This window comes from Coturnix japonica, chromosome 8 (assembly GCF_001577835.2).
Source record: "Coturnix japonica isolate 7356 chromosome 8, Coturnix japonica 2.1, whole genome shotgun sequence".
Classification (NCBI taxonomy): Eukaryota; Metazoa; Chordata; class Aves; order Galliformes; family Phasianidae; genus Coturnix; species Coturnix japonica.
In genome coordinates, this window is record NC_029523.1 from 13,843,228 (window position 1) to 13,856,799 (window position 13,572).

The 13,572-nt window shown below is 37.7% G+C and overlaps 1 protein-coding gene across 3 annotated transcripts in view; it reads right to left on the minus strand.

Moving 5' to 3' along the window:
- HS2ST1 (heparan sulfate 2-O-sulfotransferase 1) overlaps positions 1 to 13,572 on the minus strand; it is a 66,125-nt gene that overhangs the window by 16,716 nt on the left and 35,837 nt on the right. The window lies entirely within an intron of this gene.

Below are 13,572 nucleotides of genomic sequence, written 5' to 3' on the forward strand. Positions count from 1 at the left end.
TTGGATTTCCACTTTAAACCAGTAAGCAACTTTCTTTAGGTTGTAAGCAGTACTGAATGCATATGACCTGTTGTCTCAGCTCTGTTCCCACTCTGTTCTCAGGCCAATTAGCCAAGCAGCTGGCAGCCCCAGGCACCGACAGCTCTCAAGCTGTTTCCCTGCCCAATAGCTGCATTAAGTACTTCATTGGCCTAAATACCAAACCAGAGCAGAACCAAAAACGTACTCAATATTGACTCCATTCTCTTCTGATGAAGAATGAAAACTGAACAGCAGCTTAAAAATTATCCATAATTATGTAGCAAAGTTAATGTTCTGATTCACTTTTCAAATTATATACACATAGCATGTAGCCTTCCTCTTCCACTGAAATGTGGCTCCTCTGGGAGCTGTTGGGCAGCACACTGCTTTCATAAAACGGAGCAGAACTGCTGTATGTGGATACCAATACTTTGGGGATGGAGAAGGAAGAAAGAAAGAATCAATGGTGCTATGACAATTTATGGCCATGGAGGATTTCTGTCACTATAGCCAATTAAAACTATGTAAGAAATACAGGTTAATAGAAAAACCCTTAAGTTATATTTGTTCATGGTATCAGTAATAACAAAGAAACACTTCCAAAGACATTTAAGAATAGTAGCTCTATTCTGCTCTAGTTTTAAGTTTTACCAACAGCAGAACCACCACTTTAGTTCTTCAGAAACTTCATGACTCAAATACTAATGCAAAACTGAAGGCTTGCCCAAAATACTTGGGCTTTCTTTTTCTCTATAAAACAATCATGGGGCCTATTGTCTCTTCACTGCACATGGATGAAAGTTCACTGCACTCAAAGACAACAGTGGGTGAAGCATCAGGACACCAGCACCATGCTATAGAAGCAGCAGTGCCCAGCACCAAGCAAGGGGCTTCAGGTTCTCTCATGTCTAAGTGACTCTTTGCAAGTACATCTCAGTGATCATCCTTAAAACTGTTACTAACTACTCTGATCCTCATTAACATATGTAAGATAGATTTTACAAGCAAGGATAGCCAACACTGTTGTGTTAGTCTTACAAAGCGTTTCTGCTTATCACTCTGAGCTGACAGAGTTTTCACCGGTAAAGCCAATACAACAAGAATGAAGCACACATGCTCCAGTTCCAGGACAGGCTCAACACATGTGCTCTAAACCCAGATCTGAGCTATAGAAACTGAAGACCATATGCACACAAAACAAGAGAAACAGAGCATAAAACTTCCAGTAACTTTTCTGGTAGACAGAAAATAACTGTTTTTCAGACTCCAAAAAATGCACAGGTCACTTCATGGAGATCCGGAAAGACCAAACAAAGAAAGAAATGAACAAAAAACCCAAACCAACCAAGAAAATAACAAAACAACCAACCACCACCGCCCAAGAAAACAGATAAATCCAACCCAACCAACCAGCCAAAATGGAGCAAAAATGGTAACTCCAGTTAGGAACTGAGATCATTAAATAACATCTAATGCAGCAGCTGTGTGAAAATTAGAAGCAATGAAGCTGAAAGACCTGCTATAGTTTCATTAGCATTTAATACTCATCATTTAATTTCAAGATAGTTTTTTTTTTTTTTGCTAGCTTTATTTTGAACACATCAGTAGAAGAATATTGATTAGTGTGACATTAAGTGTTTGATATTTAATAAAATTACCCAATAGTAAAATCACTATCCAATATATTCAGCATAGTCCTAGTCCGTATTTCTCACTTCTTTTCTTCATTTTTTTCTATATCCTTACAAATGCAGTTAATACTTTTAGATTACATTCTGACCATGCACTTCCTTGATATACAGGATTGTAGCATCTTACTGTAACACAGGCCCTCAGTGTTTGCAAGAAAAGTTAATGGAAACTATATATGGATGTGGTACTCATAAGTGTTTCACTACACAAATGTGAACTTCACTCCTTCAATCAAAACACAATTCAAACAAAAAGAAAGAGAGATCAATATAGATCATCTGATTCCATTAAGCAAGAAGGCCTAGAGACTGCTTATTTTATAAAACCTTTCCCCAAACATGAGATTATTTACTTTCTTCAAAAGAGTCTTGTCTACATTACATTGTCTGTTAAAGTAACAAAGATACCTGTACATATGGACAGTGCTGTACTCAGTAAGTCACAATCATACTCAAAACTAACCAGAAAAAAAATACAGTTATTTCCAGCACCTTGCGCTTACATCCCCGCTTATCTTTGTTTTTCTTGTCTAAACTAACCCGATCTGGAAAACAAAATATTGTCAGTTGAACTAATAGCCAAAAAAGGGAATAGCAACCAGCAATGTTTTCTAATCAGAACAGTTGGAAAGGACTTTATTAGGAATAAAATCTTAAGACCAAAAATGAAACTAGTATATTTCTATTTAGTCTATATTTGCTTAATTAATACTGGACACATAAACGTGATTGCTGACCTTAACGTATGTATAGGCCTTTGAGCAAGTCCTTTGAAGAAACAGAAATGAATCTGCATGCTGGATGTGGCCCATTGTAGTTAAGTCACAACAGAATTAATTTTAATTACATTTATAAATACTGACTAGATAAGATCATGATTTTTTTTTTTCTTTGTGAAAACCATTTATCTTGTGGTTTTGGTTTTTGGTTTTTTTTTTCCCCTATCTTCATTTTAAGAACTTCAGTTCAATTCTGTAGTCTGGTTGCTTTATACACAAATCAAAACTATGCTTTATTTTCCCCAAAAATCTGCAAATTGTTAATTGGGAGATTTTCCTTGTCTACATTGCTTAAATACCAGTGCCTATATATTAAAAAAAAAGACTGACAGAAACAGCTTTAGCTTTATTCTAATATTAGGCTCTCAGTAAAAAGACTTCATCTCACACAGAGATGAAAAAATAAGCATGAACAAAGGCAAGCTCTGACAATACCAATCCCTCAAAAAATTACATCGCAGCAACTTCCATCATAGCCATTTTAAATAAGTGAAAGTAGAAAAGTACTCTTTGAATTAATTGCAGGAGCTACAATGAACATCAAATTAATTAGTCCTCAAGCTACCTCTGGAAAAGTCTTCTTGCTGTCTCCTACATCTCTGTGAAAGAACCTGGGAGTCCAAAGCAAACTCGGGCACAACGAGGAAAACAAAGACAGGCAGCAGTGACCTGGTTCCTTTCAGAATAAAATCATCATCTCTCTTAAAAAATGGTTCTTTCCCGCTCACTTTCAGAGGATTAAAAGGAGCTGTGACTCAATAGGCTGAAGGAACCAGCAGAGGGAATTCTACCAAGGAACTCTTGCAAATCCTCACAATATGTCTGTCCCCAGACCTACCCGGGAAGTTCAGCTGGTCTTCCATGACAAAAGCCTACAGGAAATCCCCAGGACTACTTTCCAATCATGCACAAGAAAATACATGTGACAACTAGACAGCTAATGCAAACCATCGACGTTCATTCTCTCCATGCTAAGAAACAGCGGCAGTGAAACTCTGTTCAGATATACATGCACAGCAACACTAACACAAAAACTTTAGGGGAGATGTTGGTTAGCAAAATCAAAATTACACTAACAGGCTTTATCAGGTGCCATCCCAGTGTAGTACAGAGCTACCTGTACTTGGTAAAAATAGAGGCAATCCAGCACCGGCGAGACTGTCGTGGTTTTGTACATAATACCATCTAGTAGTAAGAGAGCCAGCTGCTCACTGAAAGCCTCCGGGTGTTAATCCTGATTCACACTGGATTAAGTTTTTCAATTAACAGATAATTATTTTCCTACATGCATGAGAAATATTTTGTGTTCCCCCCAAGTTAGGTCTTTTTTTTTGGACTAGGACGACTATTTGATGCAAATTTCAGTAGAATAATAGGGGGCTAGAAATTTGCTCAGTGCATCCTAGTTTTTGCAAAAAGCTATAAACAGTTCCAGCCCCCTGCTCAGACCCCTGGTCCCTCATCATTGAGGGGTACAGGCAATTGGCATTCATCAATCTCTAACCTCCCATTACAGATTGTAATACGTAAGTACATCATCGCTGAAGTTCACTGAAAATCAGAACTGCAGGAAATTACACTGGGTAATGCAACGCCACAGAAACAGGAGTTAAAAGTTCCAAAAGATGTGGCCGCAATAAGAACAGAACAACAACAACAACAAAAAGAATCAGGGTTCTACTTTTAGTGCTTCAAAGTCATTGAAACATTTATTTGATCAAGCTAACCTAGCTTTACCTATCACTTTGTTGGCATTTTGTGTAGCATTAACATAGCAAATTGAACTCAGTATAAAAACAGCTGAGTGATCTTGGCAAAATAACAAACCTTAACGACTGGAAACACTCATGTATCTGGTCAGATTATCTTTTGCAGATATTAAGACTTTAAATTGTCAGATTTTATTTTATAAAAGCAAAGTAATCCGCTTCTAACAATAGTCAATAGTCTAAAAATCTAGCATTAACCCATTTCCAATATGGCTGAAACTTGAGGGGCTCTGTAAGGGAATAATCCTTTTGCTGTAGCTTACAGCACAAATGTACTGAACTGTCAATTCTGAGCCACTTAAAATATTTTAAGATGATTTTAAATAATACATTAAATGGCTATCACAGGCAGCAGTAGCAGTGCTAAAGTGTGTTTAGAAACAAAGATTTCACATTATTCAAACGGTCCCAGGCCATGTTCCAAAGAAGCCAGGCCTGTGCACTGCAGAACCAGCCCTCTCCAGAGGTGCAGTATAGAGCAACCATTGAAAATGAGCTCTTGGTCTTTCTTCACACATCAAACCCAACTTTCCTGAGCTTCTTCTGGTTTAAGGCTCCAGTGACCACAGATGATTTCCATATACATAATTTAAATTTGCCTTACTGCCACATTAAGTCATCATCCTCAAATTCCATTAGTCTCAAATATCTGCTTTTGAATAGTTAAGGTTGAAAAGTTCATTTTTATGTTAACAGGCTGTAAAAATATAAGTATCATTATAGTTTTAAATGTTTTTTGGCAATTTAAATAAAGCATGCCTGAAAATGCATGCAAGCTTTCCTTTTTGCTATATGAAATTAAAGTTATTTCTTTGGAGGGCTAAGTCAGAAAAGCATATTAATCCAAGCTGTTGCTTTGTGGGAGGCTGGCACTATAATAAATGAATGTAGAAAGATGTACCAACTGATACTGTATTTTCTAAGATATCTCCGTTATTTGGGATAGTTAAAAGCAAAAAATACACCTGTGAATTCTGTTTCCAAGGAGATGACATTACCTTCCAGAATCACGTCACTGACGTGGCGAGCAGAGCGGTGTGAAAAGGATTTCTTGCCCACAACATATACATTCTAACAGCACTGTTGCATAAGGAATAAAATAAACAAAAACAAAACAACTTGTGTTTCCCAGCAGCTGAGTTGCAGTGCTTAGAGAGGGAACTACCCACATATTAACAAGTTCACATACAGGTCTTTCCTTGCCCTGCAGAACTGCCTATCAATACCATCCACTCAGTTGCCTCTTCTGCAAGTGCAATAACATCCTATAGCAACAGGGGCAAAATTCTCCTGCTACTCCAGGGAGTCTGATAACTATCTTGGAACAGAGTTCTAAAGACACCCTACCATGTTGGTAACAATCCAGGAACTACGTGGATGAGCAGAGAAGAGGGAGGAAAAGCCAAGAGATGTTACTTGGTTGTAACAACTTTGATTAAGGAAAGCCCTAGGATAAGTGATAAGAACATAAACCCCTTCCCTTCATCTCCTCAAAGTCACTGCTCTAGGTCCACCTCAAATATAACTCATATAAAATTTTTTAGGTTATTCTCATCTGATCCTGGATTTCTCTTAAAGGAAGCGATGATGCCATCCTTTCTAAAAAGGAAACACAAGGGAACCAAGAAACAGCGTGAGGGAAAAAGAACACAAATTTCATAAACTGGTAAATAAGCAACTGAAAAATTCATACTGTTTGCTAACAAATAACTCATCATTGCTCTATGGCTGATATAGAACAACACTTGCATGCTGATCTCCTTCAATGGCTGTAGTTCATGTCTTCCTAAGTCTTTTAGTTCTGCCTTGTCTTCTTCCTCACACCCTCCCAGACAGCTGGAGCTCCTCCTCATGCACTCATGGTCCCTTGCAAATAGCCATACACCTCAAGCTCAAGTTAGTGGGTTACTGTAACTGGAACTAAGACATAGAAAGGTTCACATTCTGTGCAGCAGCAATATAAGTGTACAGTCACTAGGCCTTTTGACTCAAGCATGTATTTTTGGAATACACAATCTTAACCTGCAAGAGGAAGAAAGACTTGGGCTGCATATAAGTTTTAAAATTTACTTCCTCATGTTTGTAATAAAAAAAATTTAAGACTTATTATCTCTAGCTCCCAGATAAAAGTAACTTCTCTGAGTTTCTGAGCAGCCTCCTCAAAATGCTTTCACACCTCCTCTGACACCCAGTTCATATCATGCTATCTCCTCCTCAGGAAGGAGATGTCACGGGCTGACAGCAACTTACAGGATTAAAATTGTCTTAGGGGAAAAATTGTCACTGCTTCAGACATCACCATATCAATGTGAAAATGGGTCACTTCTCATCAAAATAAAATCCTATATCTAAGTTGCTATAGATCAGGTCTTCACATCTTTGTACACTTCTAGCTTACGGTCAGTTGGGATGATAAGGAAACTCTCAAGTGAGAAGTCAAGCTGTATTTCAGTACAAGTGGATATGTATTTTTCCAGCAAATCTATGTTAAATTTTAAGATGTTATTCTGTCCTCGTGGCCTAGTCCTCTGTGCTCCCAAAGGTAAACAGAGGTCTCAATGAATTAAACAGCAGCCACCCATGAACTAACCAAGGACACTCCACTGTCTTGTCTTCCACACGGCCACCATCTAGATGAAGTACTACAAGACTCAGCTGTATCAAAAATATTTTTCGTAATTCCTATCACAGACCTGAGTAGTCTTCCAGAGAACATGAAAATTCCATTAATTACTTGTCTAAAAGTACATGATTTCTTACATTAGCTTTTCATAAGTACTTTGCATTCTGCCTGCATTAAGTGACAAATACCAGCCACTTCTGGTTTTAATGTTAGATGAATGGGAAAAAAACCAACAAAATATTTTGAATGGGGGGCAAAACCTCCTGAAAGTATTTCTGATCATAGTATTGATTTGAATTCTGAACACCAAACAAATAAAAGTCTTGGGCAAAATAATACTTTAATTTAATTGCATTTGAAATTCTCAAAGCACTTACATGATTGCAAAGAAGACAAACTGCAGACAGGCTCAACAATTAGAAGATGGAGAAGCACAAAAATAAACAGTATGTCTGAGGTCACAAGAAAACGTGGCAGAACCAGGAAGAAAAAAAAATCCCCTACTCACTCTTTCATATTTGTTGGCATTTTTCCTGCTTTTGTTCCAGAGATTATAGAGAAGGCTCCCTCTTGCAGTCAGTATTAGAAGTCTGCAGATTAATGGGCAGCAGAAACATTACTTGGTATTGAACGGGCCACTTAAAAATGACAACAAACACCTCTATGTATTTTCAATGCCCCTCAAGTTGCTTGTTACTTATGTTCACTATAGTGCAATTTCTGCAATGTATAAACTTCTAAAAACTACACTGACAAATGTATGCAATGAAGTTTATTTGAAAACATAACACATTTCCAAACTTCAGATTCTTCTTGAACAAAAAGCAGGGTTGCCACAGCTCTGCTACGCTTTTGCTTCTTCCAGCAGCTTAGCGGTATAAAAGTTTTGTGGAGCTTTTGTTATCAGCATTTTGGGACTTGGGGTTGATTTTTGTTATCCCACCCCCATCAACACTGTCACAAAGGAGTTTCACACTGCTTCCCTCCACAGAGGAAAACATGACTGCGCATCAGAACACACCAGACTATCTCCTGACATCAGAGCAGTGATGTCGCAAGAAGCTGCGCTGTGACTGGCAGCGGTGGAGCTGACAGAAGCTTAATGGGGCTGCCTAGCAGAGCTGTGGGAGTCAGACTGGCTGTCTCTGCACATCTGTCGCGGATATCAGCATTTGAGAACAATCACTGCTTTCAGCCCTGATACAAACTCATCCAACATAATCATCAAAAAAAGCAGTTGAGGCCAATGGCTTTAATTTTACAAAATGATAGAGCAGTGCTCCCTCATGACCACATCCATAAATAGTTTCAACTTTGGAACTTAAGATGGATTACTACCTTATTTGCTGCATAGGTTCACTCTGTCCAAAACATGCAGCCACAGGAAACTAACTAGAGGAAATTATCTGTTTTTTAGCTGGATTGACAACAACTGAGCCACAAACCCAACAAAAACTCATATTCATGACATTAAAATGTCTGCAACAAACTGCCTTGGTGAAAGGAAATCCAGCATGGACATGTAATGAGTTTCTTTTTATGAAGTGAAAGCTCCAGAAAATAATTACTCAGGACGTTGTAAAGCTAATCCCCACTAGAGGGAGCAAAGTTATCCCTATCAGAGGTACTTGCAGTCCAGTCTGGAAGCGAGCCTGGCTCACGTAACATTCGAGACAGTTGTTTTAAGTGAGTCCTGAGCAGATAAGCGTTATAATTTTAATGTTAATTATTCAGATTATCACTGAAATAGGAAAGATGTAAACTCCCAGGCAATAAAGATATTTAGAAAGAACTCTATTGCATTTTTCAAAGCACAGCCTATTCCAAGACTTCTAAGATTTATGGTCAATTATATAAAAATTATGACTGACATAATGAGAAGTACAGGTATGTTCTTAAGGCATTCCCCCCCCCTTCATTTTCACATCATAAGAATATACCTGGATTCCATTACCTTCTCAGTTGTGAAGGATGGAAAGTTTCATTAAAAAAATATGCTGACGTCTTTCAAGAGCTCGTGCTTTAATGTTTTCATCAATTACTCTCAGTACTTGAAGAAAGCAACTGAGTTGTCAAAATTAAAATGATACTGGCTGCCCTAAAAGCTCTTAGTCCTCACTAGCTGCAGAGGTCACACAATCAGAATCCCAAGTTGCATCTTCTTACTGCAGTATGATAATACAGTTGTTTAAAACATTAGTAAAAAAACCAACAACACAAAAACAACAACACACTGGCACTAGAAATAAGAGAGACTATTTTAGTTAATTAGTGGCAACTTTTCTATCAAGGAAGTTGTACTTAAAATGAGCTGGTTAACTTAAAATTTAAATGAATCGCTCATTAAAAAATAATTAGCATGTACAACAACACTTGAAAGTCTATCTCATGCTATAGGACATTTCTATTGGGCAGCAATCTGGACTGCATTATAAAACACTATTATACATGAACAGATGGAAGTCATAAAATAATATTTAACTATAGATTTCCTGTCAGAAACTTATATAAAAAGAGGGGGGAAGGGGGAGCTACACACACAACATATTCCATTAGCCAACATCAAATTGCTTATAAATTCCAGAAGAATCCATGTAATGCCTATGACACAGTAACCTTTCTGTAATTTCTATCATTTTTTTTTCAAGACGTTTCTGCATAAGATAGGCATAAAAAGACTTTTTTCACCTTAAGAATACAATATATATATGATCAGAACTAATAAAATACCTACCAAAGAACACAGCCTAAAATGCATTGCAGTTATAGTAAAAAATGAAGGCTTTGCACCTTTCAAATCTTACTTTTGTCTGCATACCAGTGGAAATCAATGAAGCTCTACAAAGCTTCACAGATTGTCACAAAAGCTGAATATAGGATCACGGGTCTGAAACATATTAAGCTTCTCCATTATCAGTTATAACAAACAGCCCTGACTAAAGTAGGAAACCCATTGCTTATGTCATTCAGATATGAAAGTTACTCAAGTAACTTAGAGTGAAGACAAACTGCCCCGATAATTTAAGGGCAAAGCATTATCAGCTGCTGCAATCAACGCAACAGTTCTGAAATAGTCTTGGCTTAAACTCCACTTAATAAGAACCTTTTGCTTTTGTTGCCAGGACTTGAAAAAAAAGTTAAAAAAAAAAAAAAAGAAAAGAAATATTAAAGCTGCTAGAGCACAGGAAGAGATTATAGAAAAGCTACTGTAAAAATTCAGGTATCAAAGTAGCAGCTGATAAACATGCCATCCATGAGCAATGTGGGGTAACGGAGGTAAGAGGCAGATTTGAGCTTTTCAAAGAGCTCCTCAGCCTTCACAAACCATACCAAACATGATTGTGTTCAGTTTCTTGTGAAATACAACTCTGATGGCTGATTTATATCAAACAACTGCTAAATAGATACAGAAAGCTACCTGAAAACAAGCAAATCTACAGAACATAATTGCACCAAGACTTTAGAATATGTTAAGTACTTAGCACATAAGTCAATAGTAGCATATGTACTTTGTTCTGTACTTCGGCTGAATTTGCTATTTTCTTCCAAGACTCACCAACAAAAGCTTTTCCTGTTATTTTTCCATATCTTCATCTTCTTTCATTTCACTTCTCTTTCTGCACAGATGCAACACATCCATGGAGAAAGAAGAAACATACAGATTTCTGTTTCAACTATTTCGATAGATACAAACCAACCTTCAAGATCACTGATGACCTCCAAAAGGATTTAAGAAGCACAGCGCCTTACTATGAATCACTCAAAGCTAACAGTTAGTGCTTCAAGCCCATCTAAGACATCACTCTTAATTTCCCCAATCAATGTGGTGAATACAGGGAGCCAAGCACATTAAACATTCTTTGACCATGGGGATGAAGGAAAAGAATTGGAGAGAAAAATAGTGTACATGTTGGCTAAGAATTAGAATATGCTGCATTATTCCACATTCCTCTAAATGGCCAGTTTCTTGTCTTTTGTTTTTTATTTGTGCATACACACACATACCATGATGAAAGCTGGAAACAGAATCTACACAGAAAGTAAACTGGCATCTTACAGATATCTCAAGTTTACCCTTGGAAAGAGCATCAGAATTCTCCACTGCATGTCTGGACCCAGTTAATAAGGCTGGTCATTTACAATTAACAACACTATTCCCTTATTTTACATTACACAGCTGAATAACAACTCTCCTTCTACCCCAAACCAGAGAGAACAAGTCATAGGCTTTATCGAAAACCACTTTTAGGAACATAACCACAGTTCCAGCAAGTGAAGATAAAGAGGGGGGGAAAAAAAGCTGCCAGCAAACCTCTGATTAAAGAAAAGGTATTTTCACCTCAGAGAAGAGAAACATATACATCAGTAACCAACAGTGATGCTGATACAGTGAAAGGCAATCAGATGCCCAGAGGTCCTACCAGGTACACAAGAGTAACAAAATAGAGCTAGCTCCATTAAAAAAGCAGCGGTTTCAGAAGCTTTTAGATAGCTTTTAATAGACTTGAATGAATACAGTACACAGTCAGAGGCCCCAAAATCTCATCTTTAAACCATCAGTCTTATGCAATCAACCACCTCAGCCTTTTAACTGTGGCTGTTTCAAAGAACAAGCACAAATGCTTGTTTATTAAGCCTCAGGAATTTGAGGGGGAGTGGGCATTAGGCTTTCTCTATACAGAAGAATGATAGTCTTCATCCATCTTTTTACATGTAAGGCAGTCAAGATAACATTAGGTCTTGTCTTAATGGATTTTGTTTTCATATCTTCCAACTCAAAGGTAATACAATGTGACACACAAAAGCTCATGAACAGGCTGTAAACACTGGGGACATCACTTTAGCTCCCCTTAAAATCTCTCCCCCATCACAAAAGTCCGCTCTGCAGAATCCATCTATTTCTACACAAATGAAGACCTTGGATCACCTATTAATTCAGGACTTAACAAAGCAGCAAGAATACAGAGTCACTGCTCTTCTTGGAGGCAGCACCCGCATTTGCAATTCATCCAAGTGAGGAACCTGAGCGTGGTATTCACATTGGCAGACCAAAGTAACCATGTTTTGACCCCCCCCCCCCAAACTAAAGAAGGAGAATATACCATCCAACTCCTTTCCCCTCAAAATTCTACCAGCAGGAAAGCAGTGTATTTACTACCGTATAGGAATGTGGAAGCCTGCAAGCCACAGAACTTGCTCCGTCATCATGTTTTACTATTAAAATTAACAGAGCAAACAGCAGTCACAAACTGGTGCATATGAAGGGTGTATTCACTTAGAAACTGAGATACTTTTTTGCAACTTAGCTCAGGATTTCCATTATTTTACCATTTGATTTTCTGGGGGGAGGAAAAGGTAGTAACCAAGTATAGTTCCTCTAAAAACAATTTAAAAAATCCACTCAGTTTCTGACACCAATATCAAACCTGCAGTAGGTACACCATTAGGCCAAATACTTCATCATACAGTTCACATTCACATTTTTTCAGCTACCTGTTTGCATTCTGTACACAGCTACTGATGTTTGCTCCAACACACCTTGCCACCCTTCACCAGCTCTCCCTGGTAAACAACCCTCTGCAACTCTTCTGCTTCCAGCACCAAATCTCAACACTCCCCTAGCTGCTACTTCTTCTTACTGAAGCTCCTGCTCTGCCTCAAATACTCCCAAATGCTAAGGAGCACATTGCATTCAAGTTGTTGTTGCCTAGTTTCCATTTACACTTGAAAACAAAACAACAAGAATAAAGAGGTTACCACTTAAGGATGGAAACATTCTTATCTAAAATAATTCTTTATCCATCTTTGCTGAAGCTTGGGATAAAGGCAGCTGCAAGGTATTTCCCCTAGGACAAAAACACCTACAGAAAATAAGCAAAAACCACACATTTTTGCAGCTAAAAGAACAGTTTCCTTCTACTTCAGCATTTGGCAGATTCTATCCTCTTGCCAACACTTGCTACCTCAACTTTAATTTTTAAATGCTTTGTTAGGGCGTTTGTTTGGCTTTGTCTTTTTGATAGTATTTGAATGCTTCCTAGAAGGATTTCACCTTCACTTTGAAGAAGCTGTGAGCAGCAGACAAACAAAAATCAATCAGAAATGCTTATTCTTAAATTGTCTTGTGTATGTCAAGATCTGGATAATCACTACACTGACAAAGGGAATGTTTGTTGTTGGCTTTGTTTCATTTGTTTAAGTTGTATTTGTTTCCTGCTTCATGCATTTTCATCCCTACACTTTGCTTAAAAATTAAACAGGATGTAAAATTCCTGCATCATAACACAGAATAAAACACTGATATAGGAAGTGTGCTGATAGCTCACACACAGAGTAGATGTTTGAGATCAGTACTTCAATCATAGTTTCTCTATTCAACTATTCCATAAAATGAAACAAACCCCCTGACAAATTAAAAAAATACAAAAATGTCAAATTAAAGTAATTTTTCAAGTTCCAGGCATGTAATATCCAGCTGTTCCAACTGGTAGTACGTAATTCTGCAGCACAGATATAGCACACTTATGCAAATGAAACTTATGCTAAGTGATCAATTTCTTCATACTTCAAGTGCAGGGACCCAGCAGAAAATCTGATGGCACCAAAATCAGAACTTCCTCTGCGTGGGAACAGATTTGCCAGTAAAATAACTAAACAGTGCTCCTGGATATCTGAAAGAAAGTGTTAGA